Genomic DNA, 19719 nt, shown 5'->3' on the forward strand with positions numbered 1-19719 from the left:
ACAGATGCTCTGTCCACAGGTTGATGGAGTCTTATACTTTCAGTGCACTCACCTGATCTCACTGTCCGGATTTTGCCAGTTGCATTTTGACTGGCTCCCTCTACCTCCGCCTATATGCACTTTTGTGTATCATTTTGTACTGGGTCTTATTGGTCCAACGTGAATCATAAAGACTGCCTCCGTCATGTTGAAATAGCACATGTGTGAATGGTTCTTTTGCTTGTCAGTTAAATCTTTTTCCTGCAGTAGTAGGCAGTTCTTGCCCATGTTAAATGGTGAAAGACACCAGACTCTCCCTAAAGAATTTGGCAATGTGAGACTAGCATGTGCTTAATTAGCGTGCTTGCAATTACAGACATTCAACAGTTTATATCCACAGCTCCAAAATTTAAAATAAATACGTGTAATGGAAATAAATAAAAGTTGACATAACTCAGGACATGCATCTGTCCTAAATTTTTGCGTGTGCTGAAGGCTAATTAATATATAAGTATAATATGTATTATATATAAGTACAATGTTCATGGGTGAAAACACTACAAAACATTCTTGTTTTTATAGAATTTTACAAAAATTGCCAACTTTTCTGGATATGGAGTTTGTATGTGTCTTAGCACCTCACATGGGAACACATGAGGATGAAAACGTCAAGGCAGCTGAGGTGTGTTTAGGTTAATGTTAGGAATTAGTGAAGTATATTATGATTTCTTGGGTAATAGCTATTATTAGTAGGACACATGAGTAATTTGATGGTAAACCTGGCAGCATGCTTGGCAGAAAGGAAAGTTTGTAGCAGGACAAAAGTAAAGACTTGCCAAGTTAAATGGTAATAGAGCAGAATATATACATTTTTAAATAAATACATTAATTAATAATAATAAATTATTATATATAAAAAATCCAAATAACCTGAATATAAATGTATAAATGAAATCAGTACAACAATAATTACACTTTATTGTCTTTTTGGGAGATATATGCTCATTGTAAAATTGATGCTGGCATCATGTTCTAAATTTTTGGCCCAGTTTCAAATTTATTAATGTGCTGCAATACTGCTATACTGCTTTACACAAAATAATAAAATCTAACAAGAAAATTCTTAGAATCAAGAGGAGTAAGTACTGTTGCATCTGAATAAATTAGAATGTCATCAAAACTAATTAATTTGAGTAATTCAATTAAAAATGTGAAACTCATATTATATAGATTAATTACAATCAGAGTGATCTATTTCAAGCATTTATTTCTTTTAATTTTTATGATTATCCAAATGGATTAACCAATGAAAACCCAAAACACATTATCTCAGAAAATTAGAATATTATATAAGACCAATTTAAAAAAAAGTTTTTTTAATACAGAAATATTGGCTTACTATAAAGTATGTACAGTATATGCACTCAATACTTAGTCGGGGCTTCTTTTGCATTACTTCTTTTGAATTACTCCATCAATGCAGCGCTGCTGAGGTGTTATTGAAACCCAGGTTGCTTTGATAGTAGCCTTCAGCTCGTCTGCATTGTTGGGTATGTTGTCTCTCATCTTCCTCTTAACAATACTCCTTAGATTCTCTATGGGGTTTGAGTGAGGCGAATTTGCTGGCCAATCAAGCACAATGATACTGTGATTATTAAACCAGGTATTTGTGGACAGGTGCTGAGTCCTGCTGGAATAAGAAATCCTCATCTCCATAAAGCTTGTCAGCAGAGGGAAGCATGAAGTGCTCTAAAATTTTCTAGCAGACAGCTGCGCTGACTTTGGATTTGATATAACACAGTGGACCAGCACCAGCAGATGACATGGCTCCCCAAACCATCACTGATTGTGTAAACTTCACACTAGACTCAAGCAGCTTGGATTGTGTGCCTCTCCACTCTTCCTCCAGACTCTGGGTCTTTGATTTCCAAATGAAATGCAAAATGTACATTCTGTAACCAAGAATTTGGACACTGAGCAACAGTCCAGTTCTTTTCCTCCTTGGCCCAGATAAGACTCTTCTGGTGTTGCCTCTGGGTCATGAGTGGCTTGACACAAGGAATGCGACAGTTGTGGACAAATGTCCTAGATGCATCTGTGAGGTGGCTCTTGAAGCACTGACTCTAGAATCATCCACACCTTGTGAATATCCCCCAAATTTTTGAAAGGCCTTTTCTTGACAATACATTCATGGCTGTAGTTTTCCCTATTGCTTGTGCACCTTTTTCTACCACACTTTTCCTTCCATTCAACTTTCCATTATTATGCGTTGATACAGCAGGACAGTGTCAGCACCGTGTCAGGAGAGTTTAAAGTCAGCAGTCTTCCCTATGATTGTGTAGCCTCCTTAACCAAACTAAGGGACCATTTAAAAGGCTTAGGAAACATTTGCAGCTGTTTTGTGTTGATTATTATAATTTTCTGAGATAATGTCTTTTGGGTTTTTATTGGATGTAATCAACATTAAAAGAAATAAACACTTGAAATAGATCACTCTTTAATGCCTATATATAATGTGTTTCATGTTTTGAATTGTATTAGTGAAATAAATTAACTTTATGGTAATATTCTAATTTATTAAGATGCACCTATATATGTTGTGAATGCAAAACAAAAAACATTTCTTTCTGATGAGGACGTTTGCTTCTGGATCTTCCATTTGCTTCTGATTCTTTTTGTTCTCTTTGTGGGTGGGTTTTGGAAGAAGGCATTCATCTTGAATCTCCATTGGTCAACTGATTTTGAACTGACAGGTGCCTACCCCGCCAACAGAATAAGCAGTTTCCAATACACAGCAGCAGGTAAATGGAATTTTAGCATTAACTAGATGTCTCCATTTCCAGGGAGAAAACATGAGATGGTTGTGGAGCAACCATCATCATTCCTTCTTCTTGTGAGGCCATCTATGATAAATGTGTTGGTTCCTAAGGTGTTGCTATGGTACAGGTATTGACTGCTCATGTGTCGCTAGTTGGTTTTTAAGCAAATACTGACCCATGGACAGTGGACATTGGAAATCCAAAACTCTGCCACATTAAGATAACTGCCAATAACCTCTGAATCTGCTTCCTGCTTCCTTGCCATTCAGACGCTTTGCTGCTCAGCTCTGCTATCTTTTATTTCTTTCCATTTTATTTTTTTGAAACCAACTTGTTTTTCTGTGATAGAGTGTCTGAGCTTGTAAATATACACAAGTCAGCAGCACTACGAAGCCAAAACTGGATATTTTCTGCTTTTGATACTTTTTAAAGTAGTGTGATTGCTCTAGGAAACAGGACTGTTCCAACAACCAGGACAATTTCAACAGGCTACAGTAGAAGAAACTTGTGAATTGCCTCATCATTTTGTTCAACACGTGCTGTCAGACTTCTACAGAGAATGTCAGCTTTGGAAAGGTATTTTTGGAACCTGCTATCAGAGTATAAGACCTGGCATTTCGGAGCTGTGCGAAGAGTAACAGTGAGTGGGAGTACGGGCAGCAGACAGTGGCTGAACACTTAACAGAACAGCGGACAGTGGAGGGACACAGATCCAAACAGAGGATTGTGTGGATGGCAACACTGCCGTGAGTACAGTGAGTACAGTATGGGCAATGGGTGCAGATTGAAGCTAGACCCAAACACTGTGCTCTGTAGTCTTCTACTCCTGGTACAACAGCTGGTCCAGGAAATTCAGCTGCTAAACCTCACACTGCTACTGAGAGATCACAGCACAGAACCAGACCAGAATATCGGTCTTACTCACTTCAATTGAAAAACAGATTTGAACCACTATATGCCCTTTCTGAGAATCACAAACAGAGTGAACACAACACAGAAAGTGCCAGAAGTGTCAGCCGGTCACAACACCTTAACAAACCTACAGCAGACATCCTGATCTTTGGAGATGACAGTTAATGGGGTAACAAACCCAAAACTCATAGTGCGTTGTGAGCCAAACATCACAGTCCCTGAACTTACTGCAAAGCTTCCAGCTGTACTGGCTGAGTACACGAATGTGAAGCAGATTATTGTACACGTTGGAAAGAATGAAACTGTCAAGCAGGAGTCTGAAGTTTTAAAAAGAGAATTTAATGACCTCCTTAACACACTCAGCAAGTTCAACATACAATTTTTCATCAGTGGACCTCTACCTGCAGGAGGCAGGTTACTGGGATTAAACACCTGGCTACAGAACAGCTGCAGGTCAAATGGACTGAACTTCATTGACAACTTTAACTTGTTTTGGGAAGAGAGAACTTTTTAGGAGAGATGGACTGCACACAAATAAGAGGGGTGTTAAATGTCTGACAAGACAACCTCATTTTCTCAGTGTTATCCACTTCTCTTGGTGGTGGCACATCAGCACCAACATCCAGGAACTCTCCTGTACAAGCTGATGACACAATGTCAGAGCCAGAACATCCTTCCCCCACTGAGGACGCCCTGAGGGAGCAGCAGACACTGGACATGAGTGGCAATGACCAATTCTATCAGCTTCCATAGATACCAAAAGCCTAAGAGGAAACCTCCATGTCTGCTATCAGCCCCCCACATCACCCCAACCTGCCAGCAGCCATGGAGAAGCTGGTATCAGCTGGGACAATGCTGTTACTTTCCCTGTCAGCCAGCCATGAGGTGCAAAGAAGAACCACCCCAGCTTCTTCTCCACCCTCATCTACTGCCACTTCCCAACTGCAGCCCCCCAGATTGTCCCCTAAGAAAATCATGCTCCATCACCACTTAGAGCACCTCAAAGGAAGAGACAAGCTCCTTGACCCCAGAACCCTCACCGCCAAGAGCTCCACAAAGCTTCGTCAGCAGATGGTGTTGAAGAAAAGTGATGTTTTTTGGGTCCTGGCTGCTGCAGTGATGATGTCAGCAGTAACATGTTTTCAAAATAAGCTTGGACCCTGGGTGCCTGTAATCTTTCCCATTCCAGTACTTATCAGAGAGAAAGAACAGGGAATTCAGGTCAGATTCTATGAATGAAGCCAATCTACAGCATATAAAATGTGAGACAGAGATTCTGTGGCAAAATGTACAAGTTATTAAGTTAGCTCTTCTAAATATCAGATATCTCACAAACAAATCACACTTAATTAATGATTTAATTACAGCACATGGGCTTGATTTTATACTCTTAACTTGGCTAAATGAATGTAAGGCTGCAACTGTTTTATTGGAGTCGGCTGCTCCAGATTTTCATTTTTTAAATGTATCTCGTGCCAGTAGAAAAGGTGGAGGTCTAGCTGCTCTGTTCCATGGTTCTTTTCAGTGCGAGCAGTTATCATTTGGTGACTTCTCAACATTCGAGTACCTCTGTGCAGTTCTGAATGGGACACCACAGATATTACTATTAAATCTCTACAGGTCTCCAACATACAGTGCTAATTTTAATGATGAATTTACAGAGATGCTGTCTTTTTTTCTACTGACGTTTACTAGTTGCTAGTGACTTTAACATATCGACAATCCCAAGGACTGTTTTGCCAAGGAACTATACGCCATATTGAACTCTTTTGGTCTTTCACAGCATGTACAGGCAGTACACATTGTCATGGTCATGGCTGGATGTCGTTATCTAGTCTCAGCATATTGGCCACTGTGAAGGATGTCGCGTTGTCAGATCACTACTGTGTGTTCTTTGATACGTGGACCTTACCAGTCATCAGGGACAGAAGAGTTTGTGTCAAGAAAAGAATTATAAAGGACTGCACAGCTACACTTTTCATGAGTAAAATGTGCACTACACACAAAGTTGGAACAATCCAACTCTGTTGATGATCTGCTGAATAGTTTTAACTCAAAAATCTTCAGTGTTACGGATGAGATTGCGCCAGTTAAATTGAAGGCTTTGTCTTGCAAACAGAAAGCACCATTGAGAAATGCTTCTGTTGTTCAAATCCAAAAGAGGGAATGTCACAAGGCAGAATGCAGATGACGTAAAACGAGTCTTCTTAGAAGAAATCTACAAAGATAGGCTATGTGAATACAATGCTATAATATGCAAAACATGACAATCCTACTTCCCTAGCATCATCAACAATAACAACAGCAAAATCCTCTTCACCGTGGTCGACAGACTTACTAACTCACCCACACCAATGGCCCCTTTCAATAACAAATGAAAGATTTAATGAGTTTGCATTATTTTTTAACACTAAAATCAAGAATATCAGACAAGGGATTAGTACATCTATATCCAACAATAAGTCTTTACCCTCTACATCACCTCATAGACCTCAAGACTCCTTAGTCTCTACTAAAAAAGAAAAATTTAGAATCATCTCTGATAAGTGACTACAGACCAATTTCTAATTTACCGTTCATTGGCAAAATAATTGAGAAAATTGTTTTTAGGCAAATAACTAGTTTCTTGTCCATAAACAGTAGCCTAGACAAATTCTAGTCTGTGTTCCAGTCCAATCACAGCACCAAGACTGATCTAATCAAGGTAATTAATGATATTCACTTAAGAATGGAGGCTGGAAGGGTATCACTTCTATTACTTCTTGATCTTAGTGCTGCCTTTGATACCACTGACCATAAGATTCTTATAGATAGACTCGCAAACTGGGTTGTACTCTCAGGAAAAGTCCTGAAGTGGTTTGTTTCTTACCAGGAAGGCAGGAACTACTGTGTAAATATAGAAAATAATAATTCAGAGAACATGCCAGTGAGCTGTGGTGTCCCCCAGGGTTCTATTCTTGGTCCACGTTTATTTAATTTATACATGCTTCCTCTTGTGCAGATTCTACAGGGCTATGGGCTGTCCTATCACAGCTATGCAGATGATATGCAGATTTACATGGCCCTGTCCCCAAACGACTCTGGTCCAGTTGACTCATTAAGCAAGAACCTTGAACACATCACTAACTGGATGGGATACAATTTTCTGCAGCTGAATAAAGATAAAGTGAGATTATACAATTTGGGAACTGCACTGAGAGACAAAGATTGGCTGTGGAACTGGACAAGAGAGCTCTCAGATCTAAAGAACTGGCTCGCAAACCTTGGTGTATTAATGGACTCAGATTTCATATTAAAGAGGTTACTAGATCAGCATTTTACCATCTTAAGAAAATCAGTAAGATTAGAGATTTTCTGGCTAAACCAGACCTGGAGAAACTTATCCATGCTTTTATTTCTTGCAAGATTGATTACTATAATGGTCTCTTAACTGGACTTCCAAAAAAGACCATTAAACTGCTTCAAAATGCAGCTGCCAGAGTTCTCACTAGGAGCAAAAGAAGAGATCACATCACCCCCATCCTCAAATCCTTACACTGGATACCAGTCTGTTACAGAATAGACTTCAAAGTGTTATTACTGGTCTATAAATGTCTTAATGGGCTAGGACCAGTGTATTTATTAACAACATCCCTTTACTCATTTGGATGAATTGTTTTGATGATTGAAATGGGTTTACCAGACTCCTAAGGTCACAGAAAATAGATGATTGTATTAATTAAATACTGTGCATAAATATGTAATGTGTCTAAAATTAAATTTTGTAAATGTTTTATTTATTTATTTAATTTATTTACTAAAATTCATTTAGTAAAAGTGCCATCTCTCCCTCTACAGGACAAAATGTTCATTTAACTTTGAAAAAATGAACCAGTAATAACACTTACTTTACTGTGTAAATGTGAATTGTCTGTTTCTTAGTAAAATTTAACATTTAAGAGTTCATTGTCTGTCCATTATTAAATGTTTAATGTGTAAATATTCATGGCCTGTCCAATAGTAGCTATATGTTAACTTTACTGTGTGAAAGGTCATTATAAAAAAAAAAAACCCTACCTCCAAGTTTGTTCATTTGTATTTCTTGCCTGTGAGATCATTTTAGCAGCCTGTTTGTTTATTTATTTATTTTATTTTTTTTGAGAGAGAGTTTTTGTTCAGTTTGTACAGGGAAGTAAAGTTTGACCACGTCATGTGGTGTAAAGGGGGTAGAAATGGAACTGAGCTGTGGCCCTGGTGTCCGAACTGGTTGAAGCCTGGAGATAAAGGGACTGGTGTCTAGGTCTTTTTCTGCCTTTCAGGACAGCATAGCTGGCTGCAATATAGGTGGGGGCACTGTAGCATGATGTTACTTGTGTCTGAGTGGATTAGGGGCCTCTTTGCTGGCCAGGCTGGTGATGACTGTGTGACTGCTAAGGTGATGATGGCTGGTGTAGACATCCAACAAGTGGTCCACTGGGCCCTGAGAGCTGGGAATCCTCTCTGTAAAAAAAATACGGGACATTTTGAACAGACATTTTCAGTATTAAGTCATAGTTGCAGACAGCCAAATAAATACATTTATAAAATATAGCCGCTATAAGCTATCTGAGTGTTCAAGCAAAGACTAGCAACAAAGTCAAAACTGACAACTCTTATAGTATACGTTGATTGGGAAAATATGTATTGATAGTAGTTGCTATGGCAAAACTGTTAGACACTGGGCCAAGTGGGGCTGTGCAGTGTGAAGTGTATAATGTGTGATTTATCTGACAGCCTGTGTGAGGTTTAGGTGATTGTGTTAGTGTCTGACAGTCTGTGAGGTGTGTCAGTTACTGTGTGATGTGTGTACATTCAGAGGGTCTGTGTGTAATGTATAAAGACGTGCTCTTAAAATCACACATGCTCCTTCAGAGTAGTAAAATATATATTATATTGATGCCCCTTATATTGCTTGAGTTTTAGCGTAATTGATTTATACAGATCCACCTATGTAGACTGTTTGACATTGTGGTGGAGGATGGATCCAGATCAAGAAATGAAAAGTTAAGACCCTGACTCACCATTCTCTTTTATATAAAAGGATAAGATGGGACCTGCATTCCACAGAGTGTGCGTGCTGAAAGACTACGCACCCCAACCCCCCCCCCCACACACACACACACAACACACAAACTCACGCACACGCCTATACCGTAGCACTATCTATCACTGTAGCATCACTTGAGGCCCATTGGGCTTAGTGACAGTAGAAAGTACCAACCAAGTAGAAAGAGTTGACTAAGTTCCATTTCTTTAGACCTTAATTTTTTTGGTCTGTGTCATTTATATTATGGCAGAAAACTTTGGAAAAATAAATGGTAATATTTTATTTTTCAATATGTATCTTTTTCATAAGCATGCCAAAATAATGCCCAATGGACAAGAAGGGGTCATCCATAATCTTGTATACAAAATAATAATAAATTATGTAACACAATCTGATGTCTTTACTACTGTCACATTACCTGTAATATTTAATTTGACCACCAGAGATTTAATAATTACTGCGTAATCTGCTGAAAAGTTATAGGTGTGTGTGTGCCAAAGCTTTATGACAACCTCCTTGTTTCTACAATCACTTTCTTTTGTCTGATTTCTACAGACCATAAAGGAGTCCTTTGTAGTTTTATAATTAAATAATACAGAGCATTTGTTGCTCTGTATACTTTATTTCCCTTCTTTCACCCTGTTCTTCAGTGGTTGGGTCCTGCACTGGGCCCCCATTTAGCAGGAATTATTTGGGTCGTGGATCATTTACTGCCATCTGGTGGTGATGTATTAGTGTGTGTTATGTGGAAAAAGTAGATCAGACAAAGCAGTGCTGCTGGTGTTTTTCATTACTGAGTCCACTCACTGTCCACTTTGTTAAACACACACCTTGTTGGTCCAAGTTGTAGATGTAAAGTCAGAGACATTAGCTCGTCTGATGCTGCACAGTGTGTTGTTCAACCTGTAGTCCTTCATTAGTGGACACGAGGGATGTCATCTAGATATTGTTTTTGGTGTATTCTCTGTCCAGCACTCACACCGAGATTTAAAAACTCCACCACCCAAACCATACATGCTCTGTGGAGTTCCTGACCATTGATAAATAGAGTGAAAGGGTACAATCAAGATATGTAGAGCAAGAGGCAGACTCCAGTGTGTACCTGTAGAACTACAAAGTTCAGTCAGTGGAGCTGAATTATTGGACAGTGAGTGTAGAAACAAAGGAAGTGTTCATAATTTTATGGCTGATCATTGTATATGCATTATTGGTGGGTCTCTGCTCTCATTATCTTTTATCACTCAGTCAGTATGTGAGAAGGAGTAGGAGGGAGTGGGGAAAGGGGATTCTTCCATAAAAGACTTTGGTTTGAATATATTGCTGAGATTAAACCCACACATGTTTGAATGAGAACTAATCTCCAAATTTTAACCAAATATGGACATATGTAGTATCAGCAAAATCATAAGAATCTGAACTTTAATAATTATCAAAAAAAAAAAAAAATGTTGGCATTCCATTACTGCATGACATCCAGGCCTGGCTCATGATCTTCTAAGAATCTGTGGTGGCAAGTGCTATTCTATATTGTTACGCTGCGCTGTGTATGTGTGTGTTTTCTCTCTCTCACTATCTCTGTAAATGTATAGGTTCTGCAATCTGTTCCATTCCATGTTCCAGTTCGTGTATTTGTTCACCGTCCAGAGTCCGGTCCACCATCCAGTCCACCATCCAGTCCATGTGTTGTCTGTCATCACTTCGTCTACGTCATCTCGGCGGGAGTCATAAATACGCGTCTGTGTACGATGTTAGGAAGCTTTGTTTTGTGCTGTGATTTGTATTGTGTATATTGAATTCTGTTTGCCTGGTTTTGACTTTGATCCATTCCTGTTTCGACTACGAGTTTGTTTTTGCCCTTTTGAACACTGATGCTAGATCTATCTTTTGTAAATTTTGTGTATATATTTCACCAGAGTAGGGTTGGCTGCCGTTTGTTTTGGGAGTGGGTTTTGTGTGTGTTTTTGTGTATAGACAGGGAGGAAGGTAAGGTGTTGTCTTTTGTTTCCTTTTGTTTACACTTAGGTAAGTTAGAGCTGTTTGTGGGTCAGTTAGGAGGGGTGTTTGTTTGTTGTTTTTGTCGGCTAAAGGCCATCCTGAAGTTCACTGGTGTTTGGTTTCGTTGTACATATCACATTTATAATATATATTCTATTCATTATCCATTCTGTGTTTCCGTTTGTGTCCTTTTTGTTTCACCATTTACATCTGTTACAGTTATTCTCTTCACATATATTAATTTCAACCCATTCCTCATTCTGTTACGGCTCAACCCTAGACTGGGTCGTAACAGAATTTGGGGGCTCGTCCTATTTTCATTTTCTGGTTGTTTTTTGTTGGTTTTTCTGGCTGGTGGTTTTCTTTTTTGTGGGGGGGTGAGGATGACTAGTTTTGATTTGTCCGCGTTTGCTCTTTGCCCCACTTTGGAGGTGTTTGATACATGTCGTGTTGTCGATCTGCTTTTGATAGCGGATTTGTTTTCCGTAAGTGTCCCTCGCTCTGCTCCAAAACGGGAGATTAAGGAGGCCTTGGAGGCCCAGTTAGTTAGCAGGGGAATTTTGCCTGAGAGGGGGGGTTCTCCGGGTGTTGCTTTAAGTCCAGCTCGGAGTACGGACGCGGCGGAGGCCGTGGACGACTCTGAGTTTCTGCCGCGCATAGATCCCGGTGTTTCCCTCTCTCCTGTGTTAGATCCGCGCTTGGCCATTCGACTTAAAGAGCTAGAGCTGGAAATAAAGATTCAGGAGCGTGAGGCAGAGTTACTCCGGTTTAAGGCAGTGCAAGTTGAAGCTGAGAAGGAGCTTGCGTTAAAAAGAATGAGTCTGGGGGATTATAAGCCTGTCCCTCTCCCTCGCAGTGCGGCCTCTCCCACGGCGCACTCTCCTGCTCCTGATAGTGTTCAGGCACCGGCCACGCCACCGGTTCCCAAGCCCCGCTCTCCAGCTCGCTCATCGGCCGTACGTACAGCGCGGGATTTTGATGTGAGTCGGCAGATCGGTCTGGTTCCTGCTTTCAGGGAAAATGAGGTGGATGCTTATTTTCCGATTTTTGAGCGGATCGCTACCACTCTTAGTTGGCCTAAAGGCTTGTGGTCTCTGCTGCTCCAGTGTAAGTTAGTGGGCAAGGCTCAGGAGGTTTGTTCGTCTCTGTCGCTGGAGCAGAGCTTGGATTATGACGTCGTGAAAAGCACAATTCTTCGGGCGTATGAGTTAGTTCCAGAAGCCTACAGGCAGAATTTTAGACGTCTTACAAAAACCCCCAGCCAGACGTATGTGGAATTTGCCAGAGAAAAGTCTCTGTTGTTTGATCGATGGTGTGCGGCTAGTAACGTTACGACATTCGAGCAGCTTAAGGAGTTGGTGCTCCTGGAAGATTTTAAAAACAATCTTCCGGATAAAATAGTGGTATACATCAATGAACAAAACGTCACTAATCTGTCTGTTGCAGCTACTTTGTCTGATGAATTCGTTCTCACACATAAAACAAACTTTGTCCCGAGTTCTCAGCGTGACATGTCTCGCCGCACCCCCACTTCACAACCTGCTGTTAGTTCCTCTCAGTCTAATGTTTCTGAAAATAGAGAATGTTTCTATTGCCATGCTGTTGGTCATTTAATTGCTGCTTGTCCCGTTTTAAAACGTAAAGAAGCCCGCAATTTAGCCCCAAAGAAAGTTAACGCTGTTAGTTCGTTACATAAGACCCCTGATATTGACGCCTCGTTTGATCAGCCCTCGGTAGAATCACTGTTTAAACCGTTTACATTTTCTGGGTTTGTTTCTTTTGGTGATACTGGAGATAAAAAGTCTATTCAGATTTTAAGAGACACTGGTGCTGCACAGTCTCTTATTTTAGACAGCGTTTTACCTTTTTCTGACTCTAGTTATTGTGGTAGTGACGTTTTAATCCAAGGGATTGAGTTAGGAGTTGTCCGTGTGCCGCTCCATAGAGTTTATTTGGTAACGCCTGAGTTTTCAGGTGTCGTTAAAGTTGCAGTTCGTTCACAACTTCCAGTAAATGGAGTATCGTTTATTTTAGGTAATGACCTGGCTGGTGATAAATTGTTTACACTACCTGAGGTGGTTTCTGAACCCCTCTCTGCTGTAGAGAACTCATCTATTTTTCCATCCTGTGTTCTCACTCGGGCTCAAAAGAGAAAGTTTGAGGATGTAGTGGGGTTATCAGACTCCTTTTTCAGTAAAGATGACCCATTGTCTGATGCTTCTGTTACGACTAGTGGTGATAAAGGGACAGATATTTGTAACATTAATTACACCGATACGCGAATTACTCGTACGGAGCTTGCTGCTGCTCAGAAGTCAGATCCCACAATTAAACGCTGTTTTGATTCTGCACTTGATGTTGGTCCTGATAAACGCTTTAGTCCCTATTATGTTGACAATGATGTCTTAATGAGAAAATGGTCTCCCCCTTCTTCGTTGGATGGTTGTGCTGATGTGTATCAAATAGTTGTTCCCCAGCCCTTTAGATCTCAAGTTTTGTCCCTAGCTCATGACCATCCCTGTTCTGGACATCTCGGCATTCGTAAACGTATCAGCCGTGTCCTTGGGTAATGTTGTTGCAGATGCTCTGTATAGGTGTTAATGTTTTGTTCCTACTATGGGTTTGTATTTGTGGGAGGGGGTGTTACGCTGCGCTGTGTATGTGTGTGTTTTCTCTCTCTCACTATCTCTGTAAATGTATAGGTTCTGCAATCTGTTCCATTCCATGTTCCAGTTCGTGTATTTGTTCACCGTCCAGAGTCCGGTCCACCATCAAGTCCACCATCCAGTCCATGTGTTGTCTGTCATTACTTCGTCTACGTCCGGTCCACCATCCAGTCCATGTGTTGTCTGTCATCACTTCGTCTACGTCATCTCGGCGGGAGTCATAAATACGTGTCTGTGTACGATGTTAGGAAGCTTTGTTTTGTGCTGTGATTTGTATTGTGTATATTGAATTCTGTTTGCCTGGTTTTGACTTTGATCCATTCCAATTTCGACTACGAGTTTGTTTTAGCCCTTTTGAACACTGATGCTAGATCTATCTTTTGTAAATTTTGTGTATATATTTCACCAGAGTAGGGTTGGCTGCCGTTTGTTTTGGGAGTGGGTTTTGTGTGTGTTTTTGTGTATAGACAGGGAGGAAGGTAAGGTGTTGTCTTTTGTTTCCTTTTGTTTACACTTAGGTAAGTTAGAGCTGTTTGTGGGTCAGTTAGGAGGGGTGTTTGTTTGTTGTTTTTGTCGGCTAAAGGCCATCCTGAAGTTCACTGGTGTTTGGTTTCGTTGTACATATCACATTTATAATATATATTCTATTCATTATCCATTCTGTGTTTCCGTTTGTGTCCTTTTTGTTTCACCATTTACATCTGTTACAGTTATTCTCTTCACATATATTAATTTCAACCCATTCCTCATTCTGTTACGGCTCAACCCTAGACTGGGTCGTAACAATATGCTGTTGCATGGTGGGGCAGCAGGCTGCGGGTAGTAGACGCCAACAGACTTAAAAAACTGATCCGTAAGACCTGTGATATGGGTGTGGAGCTGGACTTGCTGGTGGCAGTGTCGGAGAGGAGGATGCTATCTAAGCTACAGGGCATTATGGACAATGGCTTCCACCCACTCTTCGACAACTCCTCCCTCAATGTGTGACACCATGGTTCATCCGTGCAATACTCAATACCACATTACACTGTTCATAAGTACAATAACAACGTGATTGATTTTTCTTAATGTGTGCAATAATTCAGAGGTGCAATAATCTATACAATATATTTATTATCACAGCCAATGCCACTTAACTGTATTTTTAAGAATGTAAATGGGTACATATTGCAAATTTCTCTTTTGTTTTAATTGTTTTTCTTTTTAAATTATCATTAGTTTTTATTCTTTACATAAATGGTTGCAACTCTAACAGCAGCAATTTCCCTTTGGGATCAATAAAATATTTCTGAATCAGAATCTGAATAATTATTCACCTACCGGCAATATAGATTGCAATGAAATCAATTGTTTGTTGACAGAGCGGAAATCCTGGGACTAGTTTGTAAAGCTCAATTTTCACACGTGGCCAATACGGAAATACTACATTTTTTGTCAACGTTTGCAATTATAAAATTGTGAGGTATTATGCAGAGTATATTACAAAGCGACTTATCTGTTGATAAGTTTGATTTTGACTGAGATATTCCATATTTTCTTAAATTGTGCCCCCTAGTGGCGATCAACATGAAACTTTGTACACACTTACGAAGCATGCTCACAGAACCTGCATGCCAAAGTTCATCAGGACCCAAGGATTATATAGGGAAAGAAAATAATCTCTATGCCTCTTGGGGTGGAAAATATTTTAATGAAAGTGTTTTCCTTTGCTGTAGCGCCAAAACGTGTCAGCATATGACGTTTCCTGAGACAGAAGCCACATTTAGGGTAGTAGTTTTTGTAGTGTTTTTAAGGTGGTCCTTGGTGTTCTGTTTTGCCTGTGGAGATGGAGGGGTAGTGGATGATTGGTTGAATTTGGCATCTGCAGACAGGTGAAGATGGTTGGGTTACAGGGACAACATAAACCACAGAACTCACTCTGGAGTTTCACCATGGATTCTCACACACTATTCAGGGCCCCCACAGAGTAGATATAATTTGGGTTGTGGATCCTTCTTAGCACAGTAGTGACTCTGACATTGTGGTGATATGTCAGTGTGTATTGTGCTTTTATGAGTGGATCAGACAGAGCATTCCTGCTGGACATTTTAAAACCTGTGTCCACTCACTGTTCGCACTGTTAGATACACCTACCTTGTTAGTCCACCTTATAGAAGACAGAGACTATAGCTCAACTGTTGCATCACAATTTGTGTTGATTGTCCTCTAGTCCTTCATTAGTGGACGCGGGACACTGTCAGCTGGAGGACTATTCTCAGTCCAGCAGTGATGCTGAGGGGTTTAAAACTCCAACACATAAATTATACCTGCAGTGTGAGTATCCTGACCATTGAAGAACGGGGTGAAAGGGAGCTATGAAAGCATGCAGAGCAAGAGGTGGACACCTTTCTGTCTTTGTAGAAGTAAATCCTGCTCTAATTTTCAGGTATGAGGCCTTATATGCAATTACATCATTGCTGGGTGTTTCTGTATAGCGCTTCTGATTTTGTGATCATTGGCACTCTAAGTCTGTGAGTATGGAGGTACAGAGAGAGAAGATGGGAGAGGGTCTATAGTGATCGTGGGCTCTCTTTGCCCTTGTCATTCGGTGTGGAGAAGCAGCAGTGGGCAGAAGGGATTCTTTCATAACAGACTGTGTGGTTTAAATGTACAGGGGAATATATATTGCTTACATTTTCAAGTTTGAGGCCTTATATGTAATTGCAATGTTGTTGGGTAGTGTGTGTGTGTTTGTGTCACCCATCAACCATAACTTCATGACCACCTCCTGTTTTCTACCATCACCTTCCATTTCTGAGTTCCACTGACAACACAGGAGCACTTTGAAATTTTAAAATTACAGGCTACAATACATTTGTTGCTCTGTGTACTTTATTTTTTGCATATTCACACTGTTTTTCAATGGTCAGAGCCCCCAAACAGCAGATAATTTGATTTGATGATTTCATTCTCAATGCTGTAGTGACACTGATATGGTGGTGTTGTGTTAGTGTGTTGCGCTGGTATGAGTGGATCAGGCACAGCACTCTGTCCACATTGTTGGCTGGATGTTTTTGGTTGTGAACTGTTCTCAGTTCAGCAGTGACACTGAGGGGATAAAAAATTCCACCACCCAAATCATACCTGCTCTATAAGGGTTGGGTAGCATTCCTGACCATTCTGCATAACCGAGCGTTGTTTGAATGCATTGGTGAGATTAAACGCATGTATTTTTGGCCATGAACTAGTATGCACATGTCACCCCACAGCATCTCGGTAGGATTAAGATCCTGGCTCTGATTTGGCCATTCCCGAACTCTCCATTTCTTACTTTTAAGACAATCCTTGTGAATTTACTGGAGTGTTTTGGCTCATGGTTGTGCTGGTCGTCTTCTGTTCACAAATAATTCAGCTTTGGATTCATCTGTCCAAAGAACACTGTTCCAAAACTCCTGGTTTTTGTCTGTGTGATTTCTGGCAAATTTTAGTCTTGGACTGATGACTTTTTTGACAGCAAGGGTTTCCTCCTTGTGCAATCACTGATGGTACATGCATGTACCTTGACATCAGCTCCAACATTTTAGGATTGTTGGAGACTTCTTTATGCATCTTACGGTCTGCTCTTGGACTGTACTTGTTAGGATGGCCTAACCTGGCCATGTTGGTAGGTGGTTTAAATGTTCTCCACTTAGAAATCCGCCATTCTACTGTCCGGAAAATAATTTTCAATTGTTTTGAGATCTTTTTACATCCATTCCCAGACCCAGAGATCTCTTTAGATCTGGGCATGGTGATATCACTCACCTCAGCAACCAAAGGCAAATCAAACTAATGTCTGAGGTTTGAATAAGAGCCTCCTCCAGTGTCCTCTTTAATGAGGGTCTATTCTTTTGCAGCTGATGTGGTGCGTCTGATTCTAAATATAGACATTTTAAACAGTAATGAATATAGGAGTGTCCGAAATTTTTCCTCAAAAGAAACGTACAATTTTGTTCATTAAATTTTACAACTTGTGTTTCTAAGTAATTCCTTCAGTGTTATTTGTTTATTATATAAGCTCCATCTCTCAATACTGCTCAAATGAAACTCATATGTCCATATGTTTAAAAAGGTTCAAAAAGACAAAGGAGTGTCCTAACTTTTTCACATGGCTGTACGTCATATGGATCTCATCATGCTGTAACTGCATCCCTAGGTGGGGTTATAATCAATATAAAATCTCTGCCACCAGTTACTGTTTTGAAGTTACTAGTTACTACTTTTTGAAAATGTGAATTGAGCCCCTTAGTGGCTATCATTATGGATTTTTTTTGCCTAGGAAGTGCTGCCATAGACGTACTATTCAAGTATTATGATGATTGGACCTTGTTAAGGTTGTCAAACAGCTGCTGAAAACTGATTGGCAGATGACAGCCATGTTTGTTTTGAATATGACAGCATCATCATAGAATCTGATTCAGGACATCACCTGCATACCAACTGGCATGACAATCGGACAATCCTGTGATGCGTGTCAGTTTTCTGTTGTTATAGCCCTCTCTAGGCTTGCAGTTGCACCATGATGCAATAATATCTACCAACCCTTATAGGGATCAACCGCGTGAAGTGTCGTAACTTTCAGGGAAAGCGTTTCTGAGTTATAACTGTTTTTGTCAGAATTTTTTGGACGCAAGCTCCACCTGTTTGGGTGGAGCCTGGAAGCTAAGCAGTGATGAAATTCTTGCATTTTTCAGCTTGATAGTTCAGCTTGAAATTCCTGCATAATTATTAACGTTCAGGTTCTTAGGATTCTGAAGATACCACATATGTCCACATTGGGCAAATTTCTAAGGACTAGTTCAATCTCAAATTTGTGTGATTTTGCATATTAAGCAAATTAGCTCAAAATCTAAGTGGGTGGAGCTTATGGGGCTTGAGCCTTTTTATTGTAGGGTCTGAACTGAGGAATGAAGGAAAAAAAGAATTTTGTTTCTACATCAGATGAGGTAGGATATATGGAGTTCAACGCGTTCTGCTTTGCTATGGTGCCAACATCAGGCCATTTGAGCTGATTCTTTGTGCCTGAGTAGTGTAGAGTAGGGTTTACTACCAGTTGATTTGGGCTGCCCGTCTCATTTTATCGGAGAAAAAGAAGAAGAAGAAGAAGTGCTTTCAGTGTGTGAACTCCTAATAATAATAATAATAGTAATAATAGTAATAATAATCTGAACAATTACAATAGATTTCCTTGCACCGTAGTGCTAGGATCCCTAAAAATCTGAACAATTACTATTGGGTTCCTTGCACTGCAGTGATCGGACCCCTGATAATAAAAATAACAACCAAAAAAATAGTAACAGTAGGGTCCTTGCACTATATTCTAGGACCCTAATAAGAAGAAAAAGAAGAAAACAATTGCAATTGTTTTTTGTACAATTGCAAATACAGTAGTCTTTATGCACGTAAAGTCTTCTGTACAGGTAAGATGAAAAAGTCTATAGTCAAAACATTTTCAAGGGAAGCTTATGTTACACAAGGAAGTAAGTTGTACACAGTAAACATTTCTTAGGTAGACTATGAATCATTACTAATAGACATATTACAAACTTTTACAGAACAAAGTACACATTAGTAAGGGACAAACTGAATTTTTGCGACAAGAATTAAACATTACTCAGGGACAGACTATGAACTTTTACTGAGTGAAGTATACATTGCTAATGGACAGACTGCATTTTCACAAGAAGTAAACATTACTAAAGGGACAGACTATGACTTTTTACTATGTGAAGTAAACTTTACTAAAAGGACAAACTGAACTTTTACAGTGTAAAGTAAACATTACTAAGGGACAGAGAATTAATTTTTGCAATGAGAAATAATCATTACTAAGGGACAGATGATTTTTTACAATGAGAAGTAAACATAACTAAAGGACAGAATTAATTTATACAGTGTGAAGTAAATATTACTAAGGCACAGACTATGAATTTTTGCAATAAGAACTAAACATTACTAAGGGAAAGAATTTTGTCAAACTTCATGGCTACTGAATCACATTAGTTTCATGTGTTGTGCTAAGATGTTAAGGGAAAAAGTTTTGTATAATACACTTACCCATCTTCAAATGGATAAAATTTGCTTTCGTATTCCTCTTCATCATATGACTACAACCCCTTGGTCTCTGAAGCTCCTTGATGCTTTTAAAAAGTGCTGCACCAACAGTGGAAATAAACATTTTCAAGCCATTTCTCAGACGTCGACTGAATTTTTGGAGAGACTGAAGGTTGGAGGTTACTGAAGGGATGGGTAAGTCCTTAGTGAT

At 39.7% G+C, this 19719-nt stretch overlaps 1 protein-coding gene across 1 annotated transcript in view; it reads right to left on the minus strand.

Moving 5' to 3' along the window:
- Positions 1–19719, minus strand: part of LOC136676794 (otogelin-like) — a 474914-nt gene that overhangs the window by 72127 nt on the left and 383068 nt on the right. The gene's annotated exons all lie outside the window — the stretch shown is intronic.

Source organism: Hoplias malabaricus, chromosome X2 (assembly GCF_029633855.1).
Source record: "Hoplias malabaricus isolate fHopMal1 chromosome X2, fHopMal1.hap1, whole genome shotgun sequence".
Taxonomy (NCBI): Eukaryota; Metazoa; Chordata; class Actinopteri; order Characiformes; family Erythrinidae; genus Hoplias; species Hoplias malabaricus.